The sequence below is a fragment of the Giraffa tippelskirchi genome, chromosome 8 (assembly GCF_054371585.1).
Source record: "Giraffa tippelskirchi isolate mGirTip1 chromosome 8, T2T-mGirTip1v1.2.pri, whole genome shotgun sequence".
In the NCBI taxonomy this organism is placed as follows: domain Eukaryota; kingdom Metazoa; phylum Chordata; class Mammalia; order Artiodactyla; family Giraffidae; genus Giraffa; species Giraffa tippelskirchi.
The window spans coordinates 105,910,406-105,923,991 of NC_137282.1; the positions used below are offsets into that span (position 1 = coordinate 105,910,406).

A 13,586-nucleotide genomic window follows, 5' to 3' on the forward strand; every position below is an offset into this window, starting at 1 on the left:
TAAAGCTGGCTGCCATGGAATCCCCTCTTGTTCCCTCCCAAGGTAACCCAGGGAAGTACAGCCCACTGCCATATACAGAGCAGTCTGGCTCAGAGAGAGCAGAGTTAAGCATGTCAGCCTTGGCTCTATTTCTTCTTAGAAATAGCCTTGAAACAGGATTGCAACTACCCTCATTATGAGGCAATATACAACAGTGATTAAATAAAGTTAAAGTTCATTCATTCCTCACTGGGCTGAATTCAGCTGCCTCAAATGTTGCCTGTTTTCAGTCCTTTGGCATATAAGAGATACTTGGCATAACTGTCCTCCCATTCTGTTTCCAAGAGCCAATTCTTAGCATCAGAGATCACAATGCCTTGAGGTACTACCATTACTGTGTTACCAGCACTAACATGAAAATCACAGTAGCTACCGTTTCAGTTCAGTACAGTCGCTCAGTCATGTCCGACTCTTTGTGACCCCATGAACCACAGCACGCCAGGCCTCTCTGTCCATCACCAACTCCCAGAGTCTACCCAAACCCATGTCCATTGAGTCAGTGATGCCATCCAACCACCTCATCCTCTGTCGTCCCCTTCTCCACCTGCCCTCAATCTTCCCCAGCATCAGGGTCTTTTCAAATGAGTCAGCTCTTCGCATCAGGTGGCCAAAGTATTGGAGTTTGAACTTCAGCATCAGTCCTTCCAATGAATATTCAGGACTGATTTCCTTTAGGATGGATTGATTGGATCTCCTTGCAGTTCAAGGGACTCTCAAGAGTCTTCTCCAACACCACAGTTCAAAAGCATCAATTCTTCGGTGCTCAGCTTTCTTTATAGTACAACTCTCACATCCATACATGACCACTGGAAAAACCACAGCCTTGACTAGACGGACCTTTGTTGGCAAAGTAATGTCTCTGCTTTTAAATATGCTGTCTAGGTTGGTCATAACTTTCCTTCCAAGGAGTAAGCGTCTTTTAATTTCATGGCTGCAATCACCATCTGAAGTGATTTTGGAGCCCAGAAAAATAAAGTCTGACACTGTTTCTACTTTTTCCCCATCTATTCACCATGAAGTGATGGGACTGGATGCCATGATCTTAGTTTTCTGAATGTTGAGCTTTAAGCCAACTTTTTCACTCTCCTCTTTTACTTTCATCAAGAGGCTCTTTAGTTCTTCTTCACTTTCTGCCATAAGGGTGGTGTCATCTGCATATCTGAGGTTATTGATATTTCTCCCGTCAATCTTGATTCCAGCTTGTTCTTCCTCTAGCCCAGTGTTTTTCATGATGTACTCTGCATATAATTTAAATAAGCAGGGTGATGCATCCTTGATGTACTCCTTTTCCTATTTGGAACCAGTTTGTTGTTCCATGTCCAGTTCTAACTGATGCTTCCTGGCCTGCATACAGATTTCTCAGAAGGCAGGTCAGGTGGTCTGGTATTCCCATCTCTTTCAGAATTTTCCACAGTTTATTGTGATCCACACAGTCAAAGGCTTTGGCATAGTCAATGAAGCAGAAATGGATGTTTTTCTGGAACTCTCTTGCTTTTACAATGATCCAGTGGATATTGGCAATTTGATCTCTGGTTCCTCTGCCTTTTCTAAAACCAGCTTGAACATCTGGAAGTTTGTGGTTCACGTATTGCTGAAGCCTGGCTTGGAGAATTTTGAGCCTTACTTTACTAGCGTGTGTGCTTAGTCACTCAGTTGTGTCCGACTCTCTGTGACCCCATGGACTGTAGCCCGCCAGGCTCCTCTGTCCACGGAATTCTCCAGGCTAGAATACTGAAGGGGGTTGCCGTGCCCTCCTCCAGGGAATCTTCCCGACCCAGGGATTGAAGGTCTTCCGCATTGCAGGCGGATTCCTTACCGTCTGAGCCACCAGAGAAGCCCAAGAATACTGGTGTGTGAGATGAGTGCAAATGTGCGGTAGTTTGAGCATTCTTTGGCATTGCCTTTCTTTGGGATTAGAATGAAAACTGACCTTTTCCAGCCCTGTGGCCACTGCTGAGTTTTCCAAATTTGCTGGCATATTGAGTGCAGCACTTTCACAGCATCATCTTTTAGGATTTGAAATAGCTCAACTGGAATTCTATCACCTCTACTAGCTTTGTTCACAGTGATGCTTCCTAAGGCCCATTTGACTTCACATTCCAGGATGTCTGGTTCTAGGTGAGTGATCACACCATCATGATTATCTGGGTCGTGAAGATCTCTTTTGTACAGTTCTTCTGTGTTTATTGAACACATGTTATGTGTCAGACTCTAAGCAGGTTTTCTTTTGTGTATGTCTCCTTATCACATATTCTATCAAAGAGGTGCTATTTCCCCCATTTTATAGATGTAGAAACTGATGCTTAGAGGAATAAATGACCTCTCCAAGGCCACATGAGCTTCCCTGATGGCTCAATGGGAAAAGAATCTGCCTGCAATGCAGGAGACATAGGAGATGCAGGTTCAATCCCTGGGTGGGGAAGATCCCCTAGGGGAGAAAATGGCAACCCATCCCAGTATTCTTGACTGGGAAATTCCATGGCCAGAGGCACCTGGCAGGCTATAGTCCATGGGGCCACAAGAGTCAGAAATGACTGAGTGACTAAATACACACACACACACACACACAAATAGACAGTGGTGGATCTTTCAGATCCAGACAGGCTCATTGCAGAGACCGTGCTACTACTCTGCATAGTTTAAGAAAGAATTCTCTCTCCTGAAAAAGCTGAAAAGTGGACAGGTTAAGGGACGTTCTTCATCCAGTGATTTCAGCGCAGATGTGAAAAAAAGCAAGGGAGGGAGGGTTGGAGACACTATGTACTTGGCTCTGTGCTCATGCTATTACAAATAATTAGACTTTTTTGGCCACCTGTAAAATGCCATCTTCATCAACAGAAGCACCTTCAAAGATGCTTTTGGCAAAATGCCATCCATCCAAGCAAACCCAGACTGATGACAAGCACCTTGCTTTAAAGAAGATATGCATCTTAGTGTCATGGGAAGAGGTCTTGGACTGAAAGAAGGTCCTACTTCAAAGTCTCAGATTCATTGTTCATCAATGGAGCAAAGCTGAGCAAGTCGTTTAACTTTTCTGAGTCTATTTCCCATCTGAATAATAGAACAAGAATTCCAATTCCTGTTCTGCCAATATCACAGGGTAATTATGGGGATCGAATGGGATCATTTACGTTAAAATGCTTTCTTAACCTCAAAGTTCTACATAAATGTGAAGAATGTGAGGCAAAAACTCTTCTGAGTAACCCAATTCCGATGTCATGTAACTATCACTCTCAGGAAATTGTCTCCTGCCCCAGAGACATTCAAAAGGCATATTATACTTGCCTTCTTAAAGAAAGGTTTGATGGCTCAGTTAAGACCATAAGATTTTGTCATTTTCTGAGGCCACACTATTTGCATATGATTTGCATGTGTTTGCATAATGGATTCTAAAGACTCTCTGCAAGTGTATAAAAGAAAATAAATGAATACGAGTGACCTTCTGCCACAGCATTCAAATCAAATATTCAGGGCGTAATACCCTGAAATATGAAATAGATTAAAATTTAAACTATTGCAAACAGATAGGAAGATAGATTTTAGAGCCTGGAGGCAAGAATGAAACCCTTATTTGGTTCCAGGTTGTAAAGAACCACATACTCTTAAAGGTCACCCTATCCAGATGATTTTCATGCCTGAATTTTCTCCTCCACACCCCTTACCCCACCTGTGTCTGTCGACAAAATATACACACTACAGTACCTTCCTGTCTTTCCTGAAGTTTCTCTGGTGACAGAAAGCTTATTATCCCCCAACAAATTGTTTTGGCTTATTTTGACTGCTTAAAGGATTTTATCGTATGAAGTGAAGTGAAGTGAAGTGAAGTGAAGTTGCTCAGTCGTGTCCGACTCTTTGCGACCCCATGGACTGTAGCCCACCAGGCTCCTCCATCCATGGGATTCTCCAGGCAAGAATACTGGAGTGGGCTGCCATTTCCTTCTCCAAGAGATCTTCCCGACCCAGGGATTGAACCCAGGTCTCCTGCATTGGAGGCAGATGCTTTAACCTCTGAGCCAACAGGGAAGCCCCATTTTATCGTATACTGACCTGCTGAAGTCTTTCCTCTTATCATTTCATAATTGACCTTGTTTCCTCAGGCCAGGAGGTCATGTTCAAGCCCTTTTACTACTTGTCAGTCCTTCAAGTATTTGAATATAGTCATTATGTCCCTGAACGGTCCCCTTTCTAGGTTAAAAATATCATTCCTTCAACCGTATCACAAGTTCATGCATTACAGTCCCTAACGGTCTGTTTATCTGAATATTTTCCAAATCTCCCAGGTAAGCCACTAACTTGAATTCTGGTCCTAGCTTTGCCATTAACTAGTTGTGCATTTGGGAAAGTCTCTCTGTCTTAATTTCCTTATCAGTAAAATGATGGGGCTGGACTATTTATAAGGTATTTCTGCATCTGAAAAATCCTATCATTCTATTTCCAAACAAAGATTTCATTTTACTTATTTAACAGTCATTTGCTTGAGCCAATAAAACAGAGTTACACTGGATTTTTGTTGACAATTGCTCTTTCTTTACTAATGTAGGTAGGTGGTCTTAACCCTTCTGAAAAAATATAAAAAATAGAGAGGTTTGGCTGGAGCTATGCACATCATGACTGCTGCAAACTCAATTTATTCACAATGCCTTTGAGGGATGGACTGACATCACCTGTTATAAGGACCAGTTCTTGCAGAGATATGGAGAGCGATATGAGAAGATGAAAAAAGGCACAGGTAACTCATTTATTTCTACAGATTGGTACCCATGTCAGTGGAGAAACAGCAGACCTGTGAACTGTAGAAATTTTCATAAAATTCAAGTACCGTTATATTACATATTTACATATAAACCCCAAACCATTCTTCATTGTTATTGTATTGTGTCTTGTTTTCCACCTAGTCTCCATGAAGTTCATCCCTTGGGTCAGCTGTCACCCTATGGGTGACTCCCCACTTTTATGTCTGGGAGACCCATGTACTCACTTTTGTGTGTTTCAAGGTAATTATAGTCTGGGAAGCCATGTGGAGTTCTTATATACCTTGTCTGGCTCTTTCTACCCTTTCTTAGCAATGACTAGGGCTAATTGCTTTTTTTCAAGGGTGTGCAAACCAAAATATGCTTTTGTGATTCAATTTTAGCCAAGAACTAGATGTTTAATATCCGTTTCGGCTTATGGGTACCAGTTGGTATTAAACTTTATTTTTTTTTCCCCTTCTTGTACATTTAGTTTTTTGTTCTGCTTTTTGGGTCACGCCTGCTTTCGCCTCTGTCTCCAGATGGTTAAATCTACTTGCATATAAAATTCTCTTTTAACTTGACTATTCAAATGCATCTTATGGTCAGTTTTACTCCTTATCATTATATTTCTCCATATTTATTTGTGTTACCAAGTCCTTATGACACACGGTTCAGAGTCATAATGGTTGTAAGTTGCCCCGTCCTTGTCTCTGAGAGTGTGCTGCTCTGTGGGCACCTGTGAACAGAGCCTGCAAGCCTGTGTCACGCTGCTTGGCTGCTGCCTTTGCAGTTGATGGCTCTTGAGAGGTCCCCAGACTAGACAGAGCAGGCGATGCTTGTGGGCCTCTTCCACCTGGAGAGGTGATGTGGCTCTTCTTACGTCCTGCTTGAGTCCAAGCTCAGTTGTGCCAGCCTTGATCCTGCTGCTCCAGGCTCTTCCTCTGCCACATAAACTGATGTTACCGTTGCCACCACCATGAAAGCAGGCATAGTGTCTTCCCATGGCATTGCTAACTCCCCTCCATCACAAAAAATACTCTAAGACTTTTCACGTCTCAGAGCCCAAGGCTTCTTGGCTTTGCACTATGGGAAAGGGGGTGTTCTTCTTGCCCCAGAATTTCTCTCTCCTGGAGATGATCAATATTGGAAATACCTACTCCTGCGGGCCGTTATATAAATTAAAAAACTCTCTGATTTGGTACATTTCTCTAAAACTAGATTTCACTATTCTGTAGTCACCCAATTATGCACAAGTGGTTCTGGAAATATCTGTAACATAATAGAATATTTGTTCAGCTTTAACTTCTAATTAACGGTGAGTGCCATTTACTAACTTCTCTTTCACCTGGTGTATTTTATAAAGGCAGGAATTTTAAAGGCATCTTTATGGCTTTTCTCTTAAGCTTTGAATGAATATGATATTAATAGGTAGTGAGATGTGGGGACTAGAGCACAGGTCTGGGAATTGGAATTCTCAGATAAACACTCTGAAATAAAAGTGGTCCTAATGGTGGTCCATTAACATCAAAAAATTTAAAGCTAAAAATAAGCTTTAAAATAACTTAATCCAACCATGCCATTTTTTTTTCTTTTAAGAATGTAAAAGAAAACATGAGTCTAGCATTCTCAAGAGTTGAGATTATTCATATTATTATTAAGTCATTGACTTTTAGGCCTTCTGGAACATTTTCCACATCCTGTCCCTTGAGAGGCTTTTTACTGTGAGTGTAGTATTAGTTTACGTTCCCACAGCTCTTGAGAGTGAAGCATGGGAGGAAAGGAGTTTGTAAAACAGCAAGAGATAGGCCACAATTTCTGTAAATTGGAGCCATGGCCTCCTTTCTTCATCATGGCGGTCCTCAGTGTGTCCTGTCAGTGTTTGTGGGGGGTGAGAACATGGTGGTTTGAGGGGAGCATGTTCATTCCTCTGCTCCATGTGTGGCACTGACTTCCTCATGTGAGCACAGGATCTGTAGCACGTAGGAGTGTGTGCAGCACAGAGGAGTTCAACAGCCTTTTTCATCCTCAGACACAGCTACTGATGTGACTTTGGACAAGCCATTGCCGTCTTAGAGTCTCAGCTTCCGTAAAATAGAAATACTGTCTGCCCTGCTTCTCTCTCGAGGCTGCTTGTGAAAGAAAGGTAACCCGTAAAGGACTATAAAGGATTACTTATTATTTCTGGATAAAGCTTATGCATGGTCCCTTGCCCTCATGCAAGTTTGTGTTTTTAAGAAGCACCTCTGCAGAAGGCAAAGTAAAGCTAGGAACAAAAACTAGCAAGACTACAGTCATCTCAAATATCTGTGAGTCACTGGTTCCAGGACCCCAAGGGAAAGCAACATCTGCATATGCTCAAGTCTCACATAAAATGGTGTCAGATTTACATAGAACCTATGACATCCTCCTGTATACTTTAAATCATCTCTAGATTAATTATAATGCCTGTCAGTTCAGTTCAGTGGCTCAGTCACGTCTGACTCTTTACAACCCCACGGACTGCAGCACGCCAGTCCTCCCTGTCCTTTACTGTGTCCTGGAGTTTACTCAAACTCATGTCCATTGAGTCAAAGACGCCATTCAACCCCTCTCATCCTCTGTCACCCCCTTCTCCTCCTGCTCTCAATCTTTCCCAGCATCAGGGTCTTTTCCAGTGAGTTGGCTCTTCACATCAGGTGGCCAAAGTATTGAAGTTTTAACTTCAGCATCAGTTCTAACAATGAACATTCAGGGTTGATTTCCTTTAGTACTGACTAGTTTGATCTCCTTGTTGTCCAAGGGACTCTCAAGAGTCTTGTCCAGCACCACACTTTGAAAGCATCAGTTCTTCAGTGCTCAGCCTTCTTTATGGTCCAACTCTCACATCCTTACATGACTAACCATAGCTTTGACCATTCGGACCTTTGTCAACAAAGTGATGTGTCTGCTTCTTAATACTCTGTCTATGTTTGTCAGGTTTTCTTCCAAGGAGCAAGCATTTTTTAATTTCATGGCTGCAATCACTGTCCCCAGTGATTTTGGAGTCCAAGAAAATAAAGTCTGTCACTATTTCCACTGTTTCCCTATCTATTTGCCATGAAGTGATGGGACCAGATGCCATGATCTTAGTTTTTTGAATGTTGAGTTTTAAGCCGGGTTTTCACTCTCCTCTTTCACCTTCATCAGGAAGCTCTTTAGTTCCTCTTCACTTTCTGCCATTAGGGTGGTATTGTCTGCATATCTGAGGTTATTGATACTTCTCCTGGCAATCTTGATTCCAGCTTGAGCTTCATGCAGCCTGGCATTTTGCATGATGTACTCTACCTAGAAGTTAAATAAGCAGGGTGACTATATACAACCTCGACATACTCCTTTCCCAATTTGGAACTAGTCCATTTCCAAGTCTTGTTCTAACTGTTTCTTCTTGATGTGCATATAGGTTTCTCAGGAGGCAGGTAATGTGGTCTGGTATTCCCATCTCTTTAGGATTTTTCCATCGTTCGTTGTGATCCACACAGTCAAAGGCTTTAGCATAGTTAATGAAGCAGAAGTAGATGTTTTTCTGGAATTCCCTTGCTTTTTCTCTGATCCAGTGGATGATGGCAATTTGATCTCTGGTTCCTGTTCCTTTTCTAAATCCAGCTTGTACAGCTGGAAGTTCTTCGTTCATGTACTGTTGGAGCCTAGCTTGAAGGATTTTGAACATTACCTTGGTGGCTCAGATGGTAAAGAATCCACCTCCAAGGTGGGAGACCTGGGTTCGATCTCTGGGTTTGGAAGATCCCCTGGAGAAGGGACTGACTACCCACTCTAGTATTCTGTCCTGGAGAATTCCATGGACAGAGGAGCCTGGCAGGTTACAGGCCATGGGGTTGCAAAGAGTTGGACACAACTGAGCGCCTTTCACTCACTCTCTTGCTAGCATGTGAAATGAGCACAATTGTGCACTAGTTTGAGCATTCTTTGGCATTGCCCTTCTTTGAGATTGGGATGAAAACTGACTTTTTCCAGTCCCATGGCTACTGATGAATTTTCCATGTAAATGTTGTATAAACAATTGCTGGTGTGTGACAAATTCAAGTTTTGCTATCTGGAATTTTCTAGAATTTTTTCCCAAATATTTTCCATCCATGGTTGGTTGAATCCATGAATGCAGTACCTGTGGATATGGGGGGGGGCACATCTTTATGGTAAAGAATCTGCCTGCAATGCAGGAGACCCAGTTTTGATCCCTGGGTTGGGAAGATCCCCTGGAGAAGGGAATGGCAACCCACTCCCGTGTTCTTGTCTGGAGAATTCCATGGACAGAGGAGCCTGGTGGGCTACAGTCCATGGGGTCGCAAAGAGTCAGACATGACTGAGTGACTAAGCACGCGCAGGGAGCATTTACCATGTGCTTGGTACTTTTGTAAGCACTTGATGTGCATGATCTCATAAATCTTCAAAGGAACTTGTTGCAGTAGGTCTTTTTGTTATCCCAGGCTTATCGGTGAGTAAACTGAGGTCAGAGTGGCTTAAGGATATTCACAAGGTCACACTTCAGAAAGTGGAGGAGCCAGGTCTCCTACCTAGATCTTGGGCCCAGTCACGGTCTCACCCCTCAACACTTCCTCTCCAGAAATTCTGTTGCTGTACTGAAAAAAATCCCAGAGCCCCAGCCACATGGCAGGAAATTTGCCTGGCATTTTGTCCCAGGTACTCAGGTTTGCAATTGGGCCCTCTTAGTCTGCCGTCTTCAGGGACTCTTTCTGGCACTGTTTAACAACCCCATTTTCATAGAATGGAGAGGGTATTTGGAAGAGATGTCAGCCTTAGAAATTTAATCAGCTGAGCTGAAAGCAATCAAGATGCCATCTGGACAGACTCTGACTTCCTGCCCAGAAGATAAAGACATCTGGACTTGGTAAATGCTAAGGACGTGCTGACTTGGTCCCCAGGCCCATAGTCCACTCCTCGTGTTGCGCAGATGCGTTTTCTTAATTGTGCAGAACATACAGCTCTGAGCTGCTGCTGGGGCCACCGAGTGCCTGATGCTCTTGGCCACCCTGGGCTTTCCTGTTCACCTCCAGTGACCGCTGTGAGCCGTGGTGTCTTTCTAGTACTAAGGAGATGGAATGACTGCAAAGACCCCAGTAAATAGTCCCCTTTAATGATGGAGCAGGAGGTGGCTGCCCCAGGTCCAATTTATCATTGTAATTAGAGCCCATCATGACCACTGATTGTTAAGTAGGGCTGAGAGGAAATGTTTGTACAGACAAAGAAGCTAATTAAGGTGGCTCACTGGGTTTGCATACCCATCTAGGCCGCTTCCTCCTGTGAGGGAGGCTCTCTCCAGTCATGGGAGTTCTTGAACCAACCTGTGGAGGACAAAGGGCTTTGAGGGAAGAGCTGAGGAACAAGGAGTAAAAGGCTAAGATTCTGCACAGAGAGCTTTTAATGTGGCAACCTCTGGACACGTTTTCTAAACACATTTCTAGAAATAGCTTGACTCTCACACACCAGCTTATGTCTGTTTTAAAGCGAAGCAATTCTCTCAATAAGCTGCTGAATTTAGCACAGCTGGAACCAAACTCTTCTCCCTCCTCTTCCGTCAGAGAGAGGTGCCATTTGCCCCAAGTAGACTCCTGAAATCCCAATGCCCGAAAAATGGCAGTAATAAAACCTACTCCAAATACTTCTCTTAGCTCCATATAGTTGGAACATACTGAAGGCTTTGGGGTTTGGAGGGAAGATTTGCTAGTCTGGGTATAATTGACATTTGAGAGTTTTTAATTTCAAAATCATAAAAATATTGTGTCTATAAATGTTTACCAAGTTACTATCGTTTCTGACTTAAACACCAAATCAAACCAACCCCAGTGGTAGGAATGTGTCTGTTCAGATGGAGATAGCTGGAGAAGTGGTCCAAACCTTATCATCTCACTGGATTCTGTGCTCAGGAAAAATCCTCTTCTTTCTTCTTTGCTCTCTTACGTGTTGCATGTCTTTTCTTGCTTGTCTTGCGTTTCATTTCTGTTGCATTTCCTTTCTGAAAATCTTTTCATTGTCAGGTCTCTGTCTTTGCTGGCATTTGGTTCTTGCTTCAGTTGTGTCTCTGTGTAAGGTTTTTCCCCTCTGATTTTCATATTTTATTTTTGAGCCTCACCTTTAGCAATGGCTGGTCATAATCCTACCATGCCCTTTGTCCCTCACTTGTCAAAACTTGTTTTCTGTAGGATCATTGTATTTCTTTGTCTCTGGAAGGGCCCAAGCAACATACATTTGTCCTTTCCCCTTAGAACTTTGTTTTGTGGGGGCCTGACCAATAGTAGGCACCTCTCACTTCTGAGAGGGTGCCAATCTAGCTTTTGGCCTTTTTTTTTGAATGAGATGCAAATATGTGGATTCTTTGGGGGAAGACAACAGGAAGCCAAGACCTGGGGTATCTTAAGATTTTCAACAAGGGAGAGAAAATCCGCTTTGTATTGCTGAATATATTATGATAAGACTCACCATAAATTAACATGAAGTTAAGAGCAAAATCTCTACATGGAGAGTCAATCAATACTGGCTAAGTATGGAAAAATTTTAAGATTGTAGCTTCATTTCTAGCAGAATCTTCCTTTTTAGAACACAATCTGTTCCTGTTGTACTCTGTTAATATCAAACAAAAAAAAGAAGAAGAAGAAAGAGGAAATTCTAAAACTTCCTTTCTACTTTCTAAACATGGTTGAATTCACTTAAGCAAATCAAGCATAAAAATTTAAATTTTATGTAGGACTGATAAAAATACAACCATTTATTTTATCAAAGAAGTCAATTTGTGACTGCTCTGCATTGTAGAATTCCTGCAACCAAATCTTATGCAGTCTATGATCAGATTTTTCAAAATGTAATTACACATATATCTGCTATGAAAAATGAGGCTGATCTGTAGCTTTTGAATACATGCACATTCACTATTCAAGAGCCAATGAGAAACTAAACAAATGACAAAAAGTTTGCTTTATATAAGTCAATAAGGTCCTAATCAAGGTTGAAACTGAGCTACCTGAAGCTGTGTGTATGAGGTTTTTCTGGGAAAAAAATTGTATAGGCTTGGTGGGACAATGTGGTTTTGGAGTGTCTGGAGAAGTTGCCTGTGATGTCAGAATTCTGTTGTCATATGGGAAATGAGAGAACCACCACCACAATCAAAAGACCACGGACAGGTTATAAAGCATCTGCTAGCTCTGGGGTCTCAGGCTCTGTTTTTCTGCAGGGAAGGGAATGGGAAGCTAGATACCTGTGGGGTTAGATGCTTCCTTGTCAGGAGGTGGCCCGTTTCCAATCCAGAATTCTACCAGGAAAAGAGCCTGACCATGGTTCATCATTCTAGAATGGATGTAAATACCTTTTGTGGAGTGGTCACTTTTTTCTTTACAATTTCATCTGAAAACTTGGAACTCGAAGTTGTTTTTTGTCTTTGTTTAAAAACTAAAACTTAGAATTCCAACTACTTACCAACTTCATAAGAAACTGAGAAAAAAGTTCTCTTTTTTACCTAGGGAAAATAATAATAATATTCAGCACATAGTGTTTACTGTTTATCACCAGGTACTATTCTATGTAAGTTAGAGACTTTAACTCGTTTAATCTGTAGGACTCTACTCTGTCATCTCTGGGTAAAGAGACACAAAGAAGCTAAATAATTTGCTCAAGGTCATTTGGTTCTATGGCTAAGGGAGGGCTTGAACCTAGGGACTGTGACACCAGATAAAACAGGACAGTGACAGGGAAAGCTGAAGATGTAAAAAAACATAAGAGCCACTCGTCTCCCTTAAAGCTTTGAAGAATACTTGGCAGCCTTTCTCCTCCTCCCAGCCCCAAACCCCATTCTGAACCTGCTCCTTAGGACGGAGTGTGTCCTGAGCCCAGTGCCGCCAGAGCAGAGATGGATCCAGCTTTAGAAATCAGGGATTGTGTGTGGAGGAAGCTAGTGAGAAACTACCCAGTCATCCTGTGTCCCGAGGACTTGGCTCCACTCTCCCTTTGGGACAGAAACAAAAAATGCTCACAGCTAGGATCCAGCTAGTAGTTAACTGCTATCGGTGGTAATTTGCAAATGTTAACCCTGCCACCTAGTGACCACTTTCTGAATGTCACATGGAGATTGCCACGTAGAACATCCTGTGTTCACCTCAGCTTGGCAACCACCCTTCCTGACAGCTGAGACTTTCTCCTGCTTAGAGACCCTGTGTGGCACTGAATAGCTGACATGTCATTACTGTTTTAGGGCTTCTGTAGTCATAACTGCAGAATAAGAGCTGAGCTGCCATTTCCGCCTCTGTTTCCTCACAATGATAAAGTGCTCTCAAACGTCTCAAGAACGTCCTCCGTGCTCAGTACTGTGATGGGAGGAGGTGACTTCTGTCCCTACAAAGGTCCAAGTCTCCGCTATCCCTTGTTCTTGATTCTATTACAGCTCTTGAGTGTTCTGTTTACTCCTATGCTCCTCTCCTCCATTGAATTATGAAATCTGTGAGACCAGGGACAATGTCTTGCTTATACTTTATCCCCACAGCCTGGTTTGGTGTCTGTCTGATGAATGCCAGTTGAGTGAGTGGATGGAAGGTACAGCTATAAATTAGGGCTTCCGTGGTGGCTCAGACGGTAAAGAATCTGCCTGCAATGCAGGAGACTCGGGTTTGATTCCTAGGTCAGTAAGATCCCCTGGAGAAGGGAATGGCAACCCACTCCCATGTTCTTGCCTGGAGAATTTCATGGACAGAGGAGCCTGGCGGGCTACAGACCATGGAGTCGCAAAGAGTCAGACACGACTGAGCGACTAACACTCACACATAGCTGTGAATTAAT

At 42.7% G+C, this 13,586-nt stretch overlaps 1 long non-coding RNA gene across 2 annotated transcripts in view; it reads left to right on the plus strand.

The window, feature by feature from the left end:
• The window catches only part of LOC145516782 (uncharacterized), a 253,157-nt gene that overhangs the window by 22,133 nt on the left and 217,438 nt on the right, over positions 1 to 13,586 (plus strand). The gene's annotated exons all lie outside the window — the stretch shown is intronic.